The 12,500-nt window shown below is 39.4% G+C and overlaps 1 protein-coding gene across 1 annotated transcript in view; it reads left to right on the top strand.

The window, feature by feature from the left end:
- LOC144958362 (muscarinic acetylcholine receptor gar-2-like) overlaps positions 1-12,500 on the top strand; it is a 488,871-nt gene that overhangs the window by 999 nt on the left and 475,372 nt on the right. The gene's annotated exons all lie outside the window — the stretch shown is intronic.

Raw genomic sequence — 12,500 nt, 5'->3', positions numbered from 1 at the left:
TCCATGAGATAAATTGAATAAATGTAAACTTTATTTTAAGCATCAATACGCTTCAACAGTCGTAACGTCACTTCCTTCCTAATGACGCATGGTAACTTAGTAACACTGGCTCTAAACTATCGGAACAATGGCGGACGCCGTATGAAATATTTCTCCGGCGAGCATAAAAGTGTATCCAGAGGAATAAAAACACATAAATTTGATCATGTTTTGACTTTTACACATTCTGATCACAAGGCATATGAAAAGTTCTGGCCAGCATGAAGAATAAAAAGTAATGATTTTCTTTGTTTAGAACCAAGATGGCCGCCGTTGCCGGGCGGCGTGACATCAGACTACTGAATCCAATTGACACAAGAATTTCCCATGATCTGTACGAAGTTGAAGTTTAATATGATAAAACAATAAACTGGATGAGAAATTTTAGGGGAAATAATCCTTAATATCTCGGGGCTATGTTGTCTAGTGGTATGACACTCGCTTTCGGATCGGAAGGCCCTGGGTTCGAGCCTCGCTCGGCGCATAGTTGAGTCCGTTGGAAAAGGCTCTTTACTCACATTCTCTCACCGTACTCAGGTGTGAAATGAGTACCTGGCCGTCAACAGCGTCGTCTCTGTCCGAAAGAAAATTGTAATATCGCCTAACAGGCGTCATGTCCCTTTCCTAAATGTTAAATGTTGCTGTAGGCCAGGGACCCCTTGTAAAGCGCTTTGAGCACGTTTAGTGGATATTGCGCTATATAAAAAAAAATTAAAAATCTCAAAATGGGAAAAACTATATATATATATATATATATATATATATATATATATATATATATATATATATATATATAGAGAGAGAGAGAGAGAGAGAGAGAGAGAGAGAGTATGCGCTCGGCTAAGAAGCTCACAACATTGCCATCCGAAAGTCTAACGGACCAACACACAAAACTGTGTGTATCCATGAAAGTTTATAGTCGGATTAATACAGGTTAGTGAGCATTACTCATAAACACGGATGGCAAAAAAAAAAAAAAAACAATAACAAAGACCTGAGTGACGTCATCTTAGAACTATCTATAGGGACAGTGCGAGACAAGCAGATATAAAAATACAAGAAAAATAAATTCCAAAGAAAACAGCCAGTCTCCACTTGCGATCGAAAATCTCACCGTAACAGGTCTGAGGTTCGATCCCCAGTCAGGTTAATAATAATATAAAAATATAATAAAATTCCCTTTATCATCCCATAGGGGTAATTTTTCTCTAGGGTTCATTCCAAGGGAAGACTGGAGTAACCCAGGCGTTAGCCGCAATGCAACACTGTGTTTTAGCTAGGGCGAGGTGATAATTTGTCAACGTCACACAGCGCAGCGGCGGGTGATCGAACTCGGCACTTTTGTGCGGCTATGTGGTCTAGTGGTATGACACTCGCTTTCGGATCGGAAGGTCCTCGGTTCGAGCCTCGCTCGGCGCATATTAGCGTCCTCGGAAAAGACTCTTTACTCACATTCTCTCACCGTACTCATGTGTAAAATGAGTACCTAGCCTTAAACAGCGTTGTCTCTGTTCGAAAACAAAATTAATATCGCCTGACAGGCGTCATGTCTCGTCCTACGTGTTAAGAAGGGTTGCTATTGGCCAGGCGCCCCTTGTAAAGCACTATGAGCACGTTTAGTGGATATTGCGCTATACAAAAGCTTAATAAAGCTGCCTAATGGAAAGGCATTGGAGAGAATGACTACGGACAATGTCTGTTCCTATTGGAAGCCTTTCTATTATCTACTTTCCTGAAGTACTTTTTCGATCCCATGCTTCGGATAGCTCCCCCCCCCCCACCCTCCCTACCCGACGCGCCCAACCATAGCCATCGTTAACTTATAGATAGTTCGAAGATGACGTCACTCAGGTCTTTGTTATTGTTTTTTGCCATCCGCGTTTATGAATAATGCTCACTGAACTGTATTAACCAGACTATAGACGTTCATGGATACACACAGTTTTGTGCATACTATCTATAACATTGTTGGTTATACGATCTGGTGGTATGACACTCGCCCTATATAGATATATAGATAGTTCGAAGATGACGTCACTCAGGCCTTTGTTATTGTTTTTGCCATCCGCGTTTGTGAGTTGTTCTCACTAAACTGTATTAACCAGACTATACAAGTTCATGGTTACACAGATTTTGTGTGTTGGTCCGTTATACTTCCGGATGGCAATGTTGTGAACTCCTTGGCCAAGCGCATTCTATATATATATATATATATATATATATATATATATATATATATATATATATATATATAGTTGAGTCCTTTGTAAAGGCACTATTTTCACATTCTCTCACCGTACTAAGGTGTAAAATAACTATCTAGTCGTTAACAACGTTGTCTCTGTCCGAAAAAAAATTGTTATATCTCCTAACAGGCGTCATGTCTCGTCCTACATGTTTAGTGTCGCTGTTGGCTTGGGATCCATTGTAAAGCGCTTTGAGCACGTTTAGTGGATATTGCGCTAAATAAAAGCTCAAATTATCTTTTATTATAGCAATTGTAAAGTCACGTGATCAAATATGATAATCTTATGTTATGACCAGGACCGATCATTTGTGAATCGTCGCCTTAAACGGTGTTATGCCGGCGGTATCTCAGACCTGCCTAGTGCTACGAAAAACTGGTAGAATTACTAATTTTTGGCTCCAGCTAGAGAGAGAACTACATATCATTCTGGGTGGGGTTCCTGACCTCCCACAGTGGGCAGGGAGGTACATACTGTATCTTCTATCCCCCTATATCTGTTTTCCAACTTTCTGTCTTTGTCTTGGAAAGAGATTACTTAGTTTTGTCCTGGTCCGGCATGTTGGCCTTACTGAGAGGGAAACAGTCAAATGCATAGTTATTGTTTTGAGAAATTATATTTTTTTTTCCTTGTAAATCATCTCTCTGTTATATATTATTATATTTGTTATTTTTAATGTATAATGAAATGTAAGCATTTGAGTGTATTTCTCTTTGTTGGATCTTGTGCTTGTGTCTAGGTGAGACTTATAGGTGATCCCAGACTAAGTACATTGATGGTAGGCTCTTGGAATCTACATCTGATCCCTATTTGTTCCCAGTTCCCCTTTGTCTTCCTTTCTCTTGGGTGCTTTAATTGTAATTCTAGAATTTTCTTCTCTCCCATTTCTTCCTTTTTACTGGCGTTGATATAACCTAAATGTGTTGCAAGCGCCGTAAAACCCTTAAAAAAAACAAAAACATATCATTGACTTTTTTGATTCAATAAAATCTCATTGAAAAGGAGTTTGGTTGAGTAGAAACTACAAGAGATGAAGTGAGTAGAAAAGTGCCAGAAGACAATAGAGAATAAAAAAAATTCGCGGCGGTGATGGGGTTTGAACCCAAGACCTTATTGGTACGACAACTCCGCCTGGCCGGTGAGAGCGTGACTCTCTCTCTCCCCCCCCCCCCCATCTAATTAACATATTATAGATAGAATGACATTAACGTCACTCAGCTCTTTCTTATTGGTTTTTATGCCAGCCATTTTTATTTGTGGGTCTCACAAAATTGTATTGGCGCATTGCGTTTAGTTAGAAAACTCATGATATCCGCCAGCCATTATATAGATAGTTCGAAGTTGACGTCCCCCGGTGTTTGTTATTATTTTCTGCCATCCGCGTTTATGAGTAATTCTCACTAAACTGTTTTAACCAGACTATAGACGATCATGGTTACACATAGTTTTGTGTGTTGGTCCGTTTTACTTCCGGATGGCAATGTTGTGAACTTCTTAGCCAAGTGCATACTATCTATAATGTACCAAAACACAAAACTAGGTGTAACCCTAAACGTTTATAATCTGATTTATAGATAGAATGAAGATGACGTCATTCATGTCTTTGTTAATGTTTTTTGCCAGTATAACGGACAAACACACAAAACTATGTGTAAATTTGAACGTTTATAGTCTGGTAAATATAGTTAAGTGAGAATTTCACATAAACGCGGATGGCAAAAAACAATAACAAAGATTCGAGTGACGTCAACTTCATTCTATCTATAGATAGAACGAAATTGACGTCACTGAGGCCTATGTTATTGTTGGGTTTTTTTTGCCATCCATGTTTGTGAGTGATTCTCACTAAACTGTATTAACCAGACTATAAACGTTCATGGTTACACATCGTTTTGCGTGTTTGTCCGTTATACTTCGGGATGGCAACGTTGTGAGTTTCTTAGCCAAGCGCATTCCATCTATAGATAGATTGAACTTGATGTCATTCAGGTCTTTATTATTGCTTTTTGCCATCCACGTTTATAAGTAATTCTCACTAAACTGTATTAACCAGACTATGAACGTTTAAGGTTACACACAGTTTTGTGTGTTGGTTCGTTATAGTTCCGGATGGCAATTTTGTGATTTTCTTGCCAAGCGCATACTATCGTATAGATTATTGGTACTAATGGGGGCAATTTACAATGCCTGAAGCCAATGCCTTTCAGTTAGCAACAATATTATTATATAAATGGGGTCATTGCTATTGGAAGTCAACGAGAGAGGTCAATAATGGAAGAATAGGTGGTTGTAACAGTGGACTGGTCAAGCCATTTGTGGTCAACAATCGTCTCGGGGGTGGGAGGGTGTTGCCTGGTGGTTAAGGTATTGCACTGTGACCGGGTTCGAGCCTCGTTTCATGTACGTTTATGGTTTTTTTCCTTGGGCAAGATAAATAATTCCCAGTTTGATCACATTAGACAATATGGGTGACTTTTGTTGACATCAGACATCCTGGTGATGGATTATCTATATTCCTTCATGGAATGCCTAGGCGACGGGATCTCACTGTGACAACATGGGTGATTCCTGTTGATATCAGACATCTTGTTTGATGAATTATCTATACTCCTTCATGGAATGCCTAGGTGACAACATCTCTCTGTGACAACATAGGTGATTCCTGTTGACTCCTGGCATCTTGTTTGATGGATTATCTATACTCCTTCATGGAATGCCTAGGTGACAACATCTCTCTGTGACAACATAGGTGATTCCTGTTGACTCCTGGCATCTTGTTTGATGGATTATCTATATTCCTTCATGGAATGCCTAGGTGACAGCATCTCACTGGGACAAATGGGTGGTTCCTGGTGACATCAGACATCTTGTTTGATGGATTATCTATATTCCTTCATGGAATACCTAGGTGACAACATCTCTCTGTGACAATATGGGTGATTCCTGTTGACATCAGACATCTTGTTTGATGGATTATCTATATTCCTTCATGGAATGCCTAGTTGATGGTATCTCACAATACCGTGAGGAAGAAATTTATAATGTGAAACGTCTGACCGGTAATCAGGAGATCTGAGGTTTGATTCCCGGTAGAAGCAGGTAGATTTATTGGGATGGTGTCATGTGGCAATGTGGTCTCGTGGTATGACACTCACCTTCGGACCAGAAGTATAAGTCCTAGTGGGTTCTAGTTTCGGGCTAAGTTAACGATGGCTACACAAGAACCCTCTAGGATTTATAGTTTGACTTTATTTTTTGGTTTGTGCAGCGTCTAGTGAGTTGTCGTTCGTAGAGATTAAGGAAACAAGTGATTCCATTGGTTGAACTGTTGAATACAACTCACGATTTGTTTTCCTTTGTGGCCAAAGACTTGTATTTTGACGTCATTTTTTGGTCAGTTTAAGGCTATAAGATAACGAAGGCTACGGTCAGGCTATAGATAGAATGCGCTTGGCCAAGGAGTTCACAACATTGCCATCCGGAAGTATAACGGACCAACACACAAACTCTGTGTAACCATGAACTTTTATAGTCTTGTTAATACAGTTTAGTAAGAACAACTCACAAACGCGGATGGCAAAAACAATAACAAAGGCCTGAGTGACGTCATCTGCATACTATATATAAGATAACGATGGCTACAGTCAGGTTATAATATAACGAAGGCTACGGTCAGGCTATAAGATAACGATGGCTACGGTCAGGCTTTAAGATAACGAGAGCTACGGCCATGCTGTAAGTTAACGATGGCTAGGGTCAGGCTATAAGATAACGATGGCTACGGTCAGGCTATAAGTTAACGATGGATACGGTCAGGTTATAAGATAACGATGGCTACGGTCAGGCTGTAAGTTAACGATGGCTACGGTCAGGCTATATGTTAACGATGGCTACGGTCAGGCTATAAGTTAACGATGGCTACGGCCAGGCTATAAGTTAACGATGGCTACGGCCAGGCTATATGTTAACGATGGCTACGGTCAGGCTATATGTTAACGATGGCTACGGTCAGGCTATAAGTTAACGATGGCTACGGCCAGGCTATAAGTTAACGATGGCTACGGCCAGGCTATATGTTAACGATGGCTACAGTCAGGCTATAAGTTGACGATGGCTACGGTCAGGCTATAAGTTGACGATGGCTACGGTCAGGCTGTAAGTTAACCATGGCTACGCCTGGATACGCCCCTCTGCTATTAAAACCCTTTTACCACCCCAGAAGTTTCCTGTCTGTGTATATAATATATTTTTGTCTTAGTTATTACTACCATTTTATCATTTCTAAAAAATAAATAAAATAAAAATAGAATATAGAAGATTAAGGAAAAAATATTGAGCTTTTATATAGTGCAATATCCACTAAACGTGGGTCCCTGGTAAACAGAAACATTTAACATGTAGGACGGGACATGCCGCCTGTTAGGCGATATGACAATTTTTCGGACAAAGACAACGCTGTGAACGGCCAGGTACTCATGTTACACCTGAGTACGGTGAGAGAATGTGAGTAAAGGGTCTTTTCCAAGGACTCAACTATGCGCCGAGCGAGGCTCGAACCAAGGACCTTCCGATCCGAAAGCGAGTGTCATACCACTAGACCACATAGCCGCACAAAGAAAATGATTTTAACAGACGTTTCAAAACATTCGCGACTCTTTCGCAAACAACCTTTAAAGTTTGCACACGAGACGGCGTGTGTAAAAAGTTTAGTTGCGCAATTAAAACACGTTTTTCACATTGTTTTCGAGATGATGTCTCGTTTCCATGGTGTCAACATTTCCACGACCAAATTATATCCCAACGCCATTAGCGGCGGGGCTGTACAAAACAAAACAAAATCGTTGATGACAATACAATCTTATCGCTAAAATACTAACGAATATTCGAGAAAATGGAAAACACTTCACATTAAAACAATACTGATTTTAACCTCCTCCTCCTCCTCCTCCTCCTCCTCCTCCTCCTCCTCCACCTTCTTCTTCATCTTCTTCTTCTTCTTCTTCTTCTTCTTTTTCATCATAATCATCTTCTTTTTCTTTTTCATTCTCTTCATCCTTCTCCTCCTCCTCTTCCTTCTTATCTTCTTCTTCTTCTTCTTCTTCTTCTTCTTCTTCTTCTTCTTCTTCTTCTTCTTCTTCTTCTTCTTCTTTTCTTCTTCTTCTTCTTCTTCTTCTTCTTCTTCTTCTTCTTCTTCTTCTTCTTCTTCTTCTTCTTCTTTTTCATTCTCCTCATCCTCCTCTTCCTCCTCCTCCTTCTCCTCATCCTCCTCCTTCTTCTTCTTCTTCTTCTTCTTCTTCTTCTTCTTCTTCTTCTTCTTCTTCTTCTTCTTCTTCTTCTTCATCTTCTTCTTCTTCTCTTTCTTCAACATCATCTTATTTTTCTTCTTCATTCTCCTACTACTACTACACCTCCTCCTCCTCCTCCTCCTCCTCCTCCTCCTCCTCCTCCTCCTCCTCAACTTCTTCTTTTTCTCCTTCTTCTTCTTCTTCTTCTTCTTCTTCTTCTTCTTCTTCTTCTTCTTTTTTTCTTCTTCTTCTCCTTTCTTTTAATACTCTTTTAATTCAAAGGGGGTCCCGATAGCTCAGTTGGTAAAGCACTCGTTTCCCAAAGAGACCGAGGTCGATCCTGAGTGCGGTCGAGATATTTTTTTGACACTCCCCCTCATCCGTCCAGCAATAATTGTGTAACTGGGCCTGATTGATTTTGCGGAAAGTACTTTGCGATAGACTCGCGTCCTGTCCAAATGGTAACAAGACTTTTCTGATTTCCGTTTCAATCTATAGAAACCGGGCTTAATGGCTCTTAAAGATCACCTCATATATTTTCAAAATTCATAGCCTTTCTATTCTCAACATTTCCTTAGTGTTTTTAACATCCGGTCCCCTCCGCTCTTTCTATAGAAGGAACGAAGATGACATCACGCAGCTCAACTCTTTGTTATTAATCTTAGACAACCTGTTCGTGATTAGTTCTCACTAAATTATAAAAATTACCTTTATTCATCCCACAAGGGAAATTTTTCTTTTGGGTCTATTTCAAGGGAAAATTGGAATAACCTAGGCGTCAGCCGCATCGCAGCGCCGCAAATTGAGCTAGGGCGAGGTGACTTGCTCAAAACCACACAGCGCAACGGCGGGTGATCGAACTTGGTGGTACCTTTCGGGTACGAAGCAAAGACCGTACCGCTGACCCACGCTGCCCTCTGAAAAAATCAGCCCATAAAGACGTTACACACAGGTTTGTGAACTCGTAATGTTTTATTCGGCTGGCGGATGTTGTGAGTATTTTACCTAAACGCATAGCATCTTTTTTTTTTTTTTGTGTGGATATTTCGCAAGTTACTTGTGAATATTTTCTGAAGACTACTGGAAGACTTGTGTTATGTTCATAGGACATTTTATAGTTTTTTTTATATAAGAGGATCTAGGAGCTCAGATGGCGTGTTGATGTAAAAATGGTTGAATTTGACATCAATCATGATCAATACGATAGAATCTCCTCTCATCTTTTGGTCGCTAAACTGTCTAAAATGTTGCCATTTTCAATCTATCGTGCTTAACTGTCTAAAATGTTGCCATTTTCAATCTATCGTGCTAAACTGTCTAAAATGTTGCCATTTTCAATCTATCGTGCTAAACTGTCTAAAATGTTGCAATTTTCAATCTATCGTGCTAAACTGTCTAAAATGTTGCCATTTTCAATCTGTCGTGCAAAACTGTCTAAAATGTTGCCATTTTCAATCTATCGTGCTAAACTGTCTAAAATGTTGCCATTTTCAATCTATCGTGCTAAACTGTCTAAAATGTTGCGATTTTCAGCCTATCGTGCTAAACTGTCTAAAATGTTGCCATTTTCAGCCTATCGTGCTAAACTGTCTAAAATGTTGCCATTTTCAATCTATCGTGATACTCGGTTGATATAATATAACTCTCTCAGTACCCCCCCCCCCTCTCTCTCTCTCTCTCTCTCTCTCTCTCTCTCTCCCTCCCTCCCTCTCTCTCTCTATCTATCTATATATCTATCTATCTATCTATCTATCTATCTATCTATCTATCTATCTATCTATCTATCTATCTATTTATCTATCTATCTATCTATCTATCTATCTATCTATCTATCTATCTATCTATCTATCTATCTCTATCTCTCTCCCTGTCTCTCTTTCTCTATCTCTCTTTATCCCCCCCCCCCTTCTTTCTCTCTCTCTCTCGCTCTCTCTCTCTCTCTCTCTCAATTATCCCCTTTCCTTGGGGTGTCCATCGCAGAGCCTTCCTTATCAGTGTTTCATCAGGTCTGTGACAGACATGCCTCAAACATGGAACATTTGTACAGTTCACCCCGGATAATCGCAACTCGGTTAATTGCAACTTTCGGTTAATCGTGAGTTCTATTGAATAGTTCAACCAATGGGACCACTTGTTTCCATGAGCTCTACTAACGACAACTCACTAGGCGGTGCAAAAACCAAATAATGACGTCAAAATGCAAGTCTTTTTGGCTTTCTATAACTTAACTATGGCTACGCTAGAACCCTCTACGACTTATAGTTTGACGTCATTTTTTGGTCAGTGTCAGGCTATAAGTTAATGATGGCTACAATCTAGCTCTAAGACATTAAAACTTATTGATAATGAAAGCTGGCACCATTCGGCCTAATTTTATGGATTTTGAAGTGTTATTTATTAACTCACTCAACCCTAACATCGACTATATCCGTAGTATACCCGGGTTACTTTTACCCCATGCCTATTCATTACATTTTTCTGAGACAAATTATAAATGGTGTGTCAAAGCTAATCTTTTAAGTTGTTACATGTTAATGATAGTTGAATAAAACTATCTATGTACATGCTCAATTTTAATACATATTTTCCAATTTTGAAAATTAGTAAAACGTCTAGGATTTAGTGAGTTAATCCTTGTGGAGGTATATTTTGTTGATTTTTAAAGTTAAATATAGCGACTACTATTTTTATCCTCTTAAAAACTACGATTTTACAAAGATTTCCAAGTTGGCAGGTCTGGTATAGATAGTGCGCGCTTGACTAAGAAGTTCACAACATTGCCATCCGGAAGTATAACGGACCAACAAACAAAACTATGTGTAACCTTAAACGTTTATAGTCTGGCTAATACTCTTTAGTGAGAACTACTCATAAACGCGGATGGCAAAAAAACAATAATAAAGATCCGAGTGACGTCAACTTCGTTCTATCTATAGATAGTATGCGCTTGGCTAAGAAGCTCATAACATTGCCATCCGGAAGTATAACTGACCAACACACAAAACTGTGTGTATCCATGAACTTTTATAGTCGGGGTAATACGGTTTAGTGAGCATTACTCATAAACGCGGATGGCAAAAAAAAACAATAATAAAGATCCGAGTGACGTCAACCTCGTTCTATCAATAAGGAGAGGGTTAAACAGAGCTGCCAACTTGAAATTTCAAAAAGTCGTATTTTCCAATGGAAAAAAAGAAAAAAAAAGGCACTTTATATAACTTTAGAATTAAATAATTTGCCCTTAGCATCATCAAAAAATGCCCCAAAGTCCTGAATATGGTTCTAAGGAACTAAACTTACCTTTTCAACAAGATTTATTGAGTCAAAGAGGTGAATGCAGTTCTGTAGCTGCTGGAGCCAAAAATTCGTATTTCTACGAATATTTCGTAGTATTGGGCAGGTCTGGGTTAAACTAATCAAGTAGTCAAAGCTATTGTTCATGTCACTACTAAAGCATTTATATGGCGCAATATCCACTAAACGCTCAAAGCGCTTTACAAATGCTCCCTGACGGTAGCCATCGTTAACTTATAGCCTGACACCGACCAAAAAAATGACGTCAAAATGCCAGTCTTTGGCCAAAAAAGAAAACAAATCCTGAGTTGTATTCAATAGTTCAACCAATGAAATAACTTGTTTCCATGAGCTCTACTAACAGCAACTCACTTGGCGGTGCAAAAACCAAATAATGACGTCAAAATGCTAGTCTTTTTCGGTTTCAGTGTCAGGCTATAACTTAACGATGGCTACGCCCTGACCAACAGCAACACGTAACATGTAGAACTTGGACATAACACCTGTTAGGCGATAATACTACAATCTTTTTTCGGACAGAGACAACGCTGTAAACGGCCAGGTGATCATTTTACACCTGAGTACGGGGGAGAGAATGTGAGTAAGGAGAGCCTTTTCCATCCAAGGACTCAACTATGCGCCGAGCAAAGCGAGGCATGGCGAGGCAAGGCGAGGTGAGGCTCGAACCCAGGACCTTCTTTCCGATCCGAAAACGAGTGTCATGCATGCCACTAGATAACATAGGCACACCCTATCTATTACTATTACTGGACTGTGGTGGTGGGACATTGAAATTTAATACCCTGACTGACTGACAGACTGACTGACTAGCTGAATGACGACGGGTAGTGTGTGTGTGTGTGTGTGTGTGTGTGTGTGTATGTGTGTGTGTGTGTGTGTGAGTCATGTAGAACTCGAGATATGTTCGTATCGATCTAGGTGTATCGCTTCCAGTGCTTATTCTATGACCGGCCGGCCGGTCCCTCCCCCCCCCTCCCCCCCCCTTTCTATTCTTTGTATAGAGTCGTTCGTTACCGACTTGATAAAGTGAATGTAAACGACTAGCATATTGTATTTGACAGAATATCAAAAGGTCGTTTATGTAACATCCTCAGAAAAAAACAAAACAAAACTAAACAAACAAAACAAAATACAAAACAAAAAAAAACTAAAAAAAAAAACAAAAAAAACCCCAACCCAACAACAACAACAAATGCGGCTATGTGGTCTAGTAGTATGACACTCGCTTTCGGATCGGAAGGGTCCTGGGCTCGAGCCTCGCTCGGCGCACAGTTGAGTCCTTGGAAAAGGCTCATTATTACTCACTTTCCCTCACCGTACTAAGGTGAAAAAGGAGTTCCTGGCCATTAACAGCTTTGTCCCTGTCCGAAATAAAATGTACTATCGACTAACAGGCGTCATGCCATGTTCTACATGTTAAGTGTTGCTAGGGATCCTTGTAAAGCACTTTGAGCACGTTTAGTGGATATTGATCTATATAAAAGCTCAATAATATATATAATATATATGTTATATATAATATATATATATATATATATATATATATATATATATATATATATATGTATATTATATATATATATATATATATATATATATATATATATATATATAT

The sequence above is a fragment of the Berghia stephanieae genome, chromosome 12, assembly GCF_034508935.2.
Source record: "Berghia stephanieae isolate SIO BIC M18660-M18661 chromosome 12, UCSD_Bste_1.3, whole genome shotgun sequence".
Classification (NCBI taxonomy): Eukaryota; Metazoa; Mollusca; class Gastropoda; order Nudibranchia; family Aeolidiidae; genus Berghia; species Berghia stephanieae.
The sequence above is the reverse complement of the archived record's forward strand: the minus strand, read 5'-3'. Positions and strand labels throughout refer to the sequence as shown.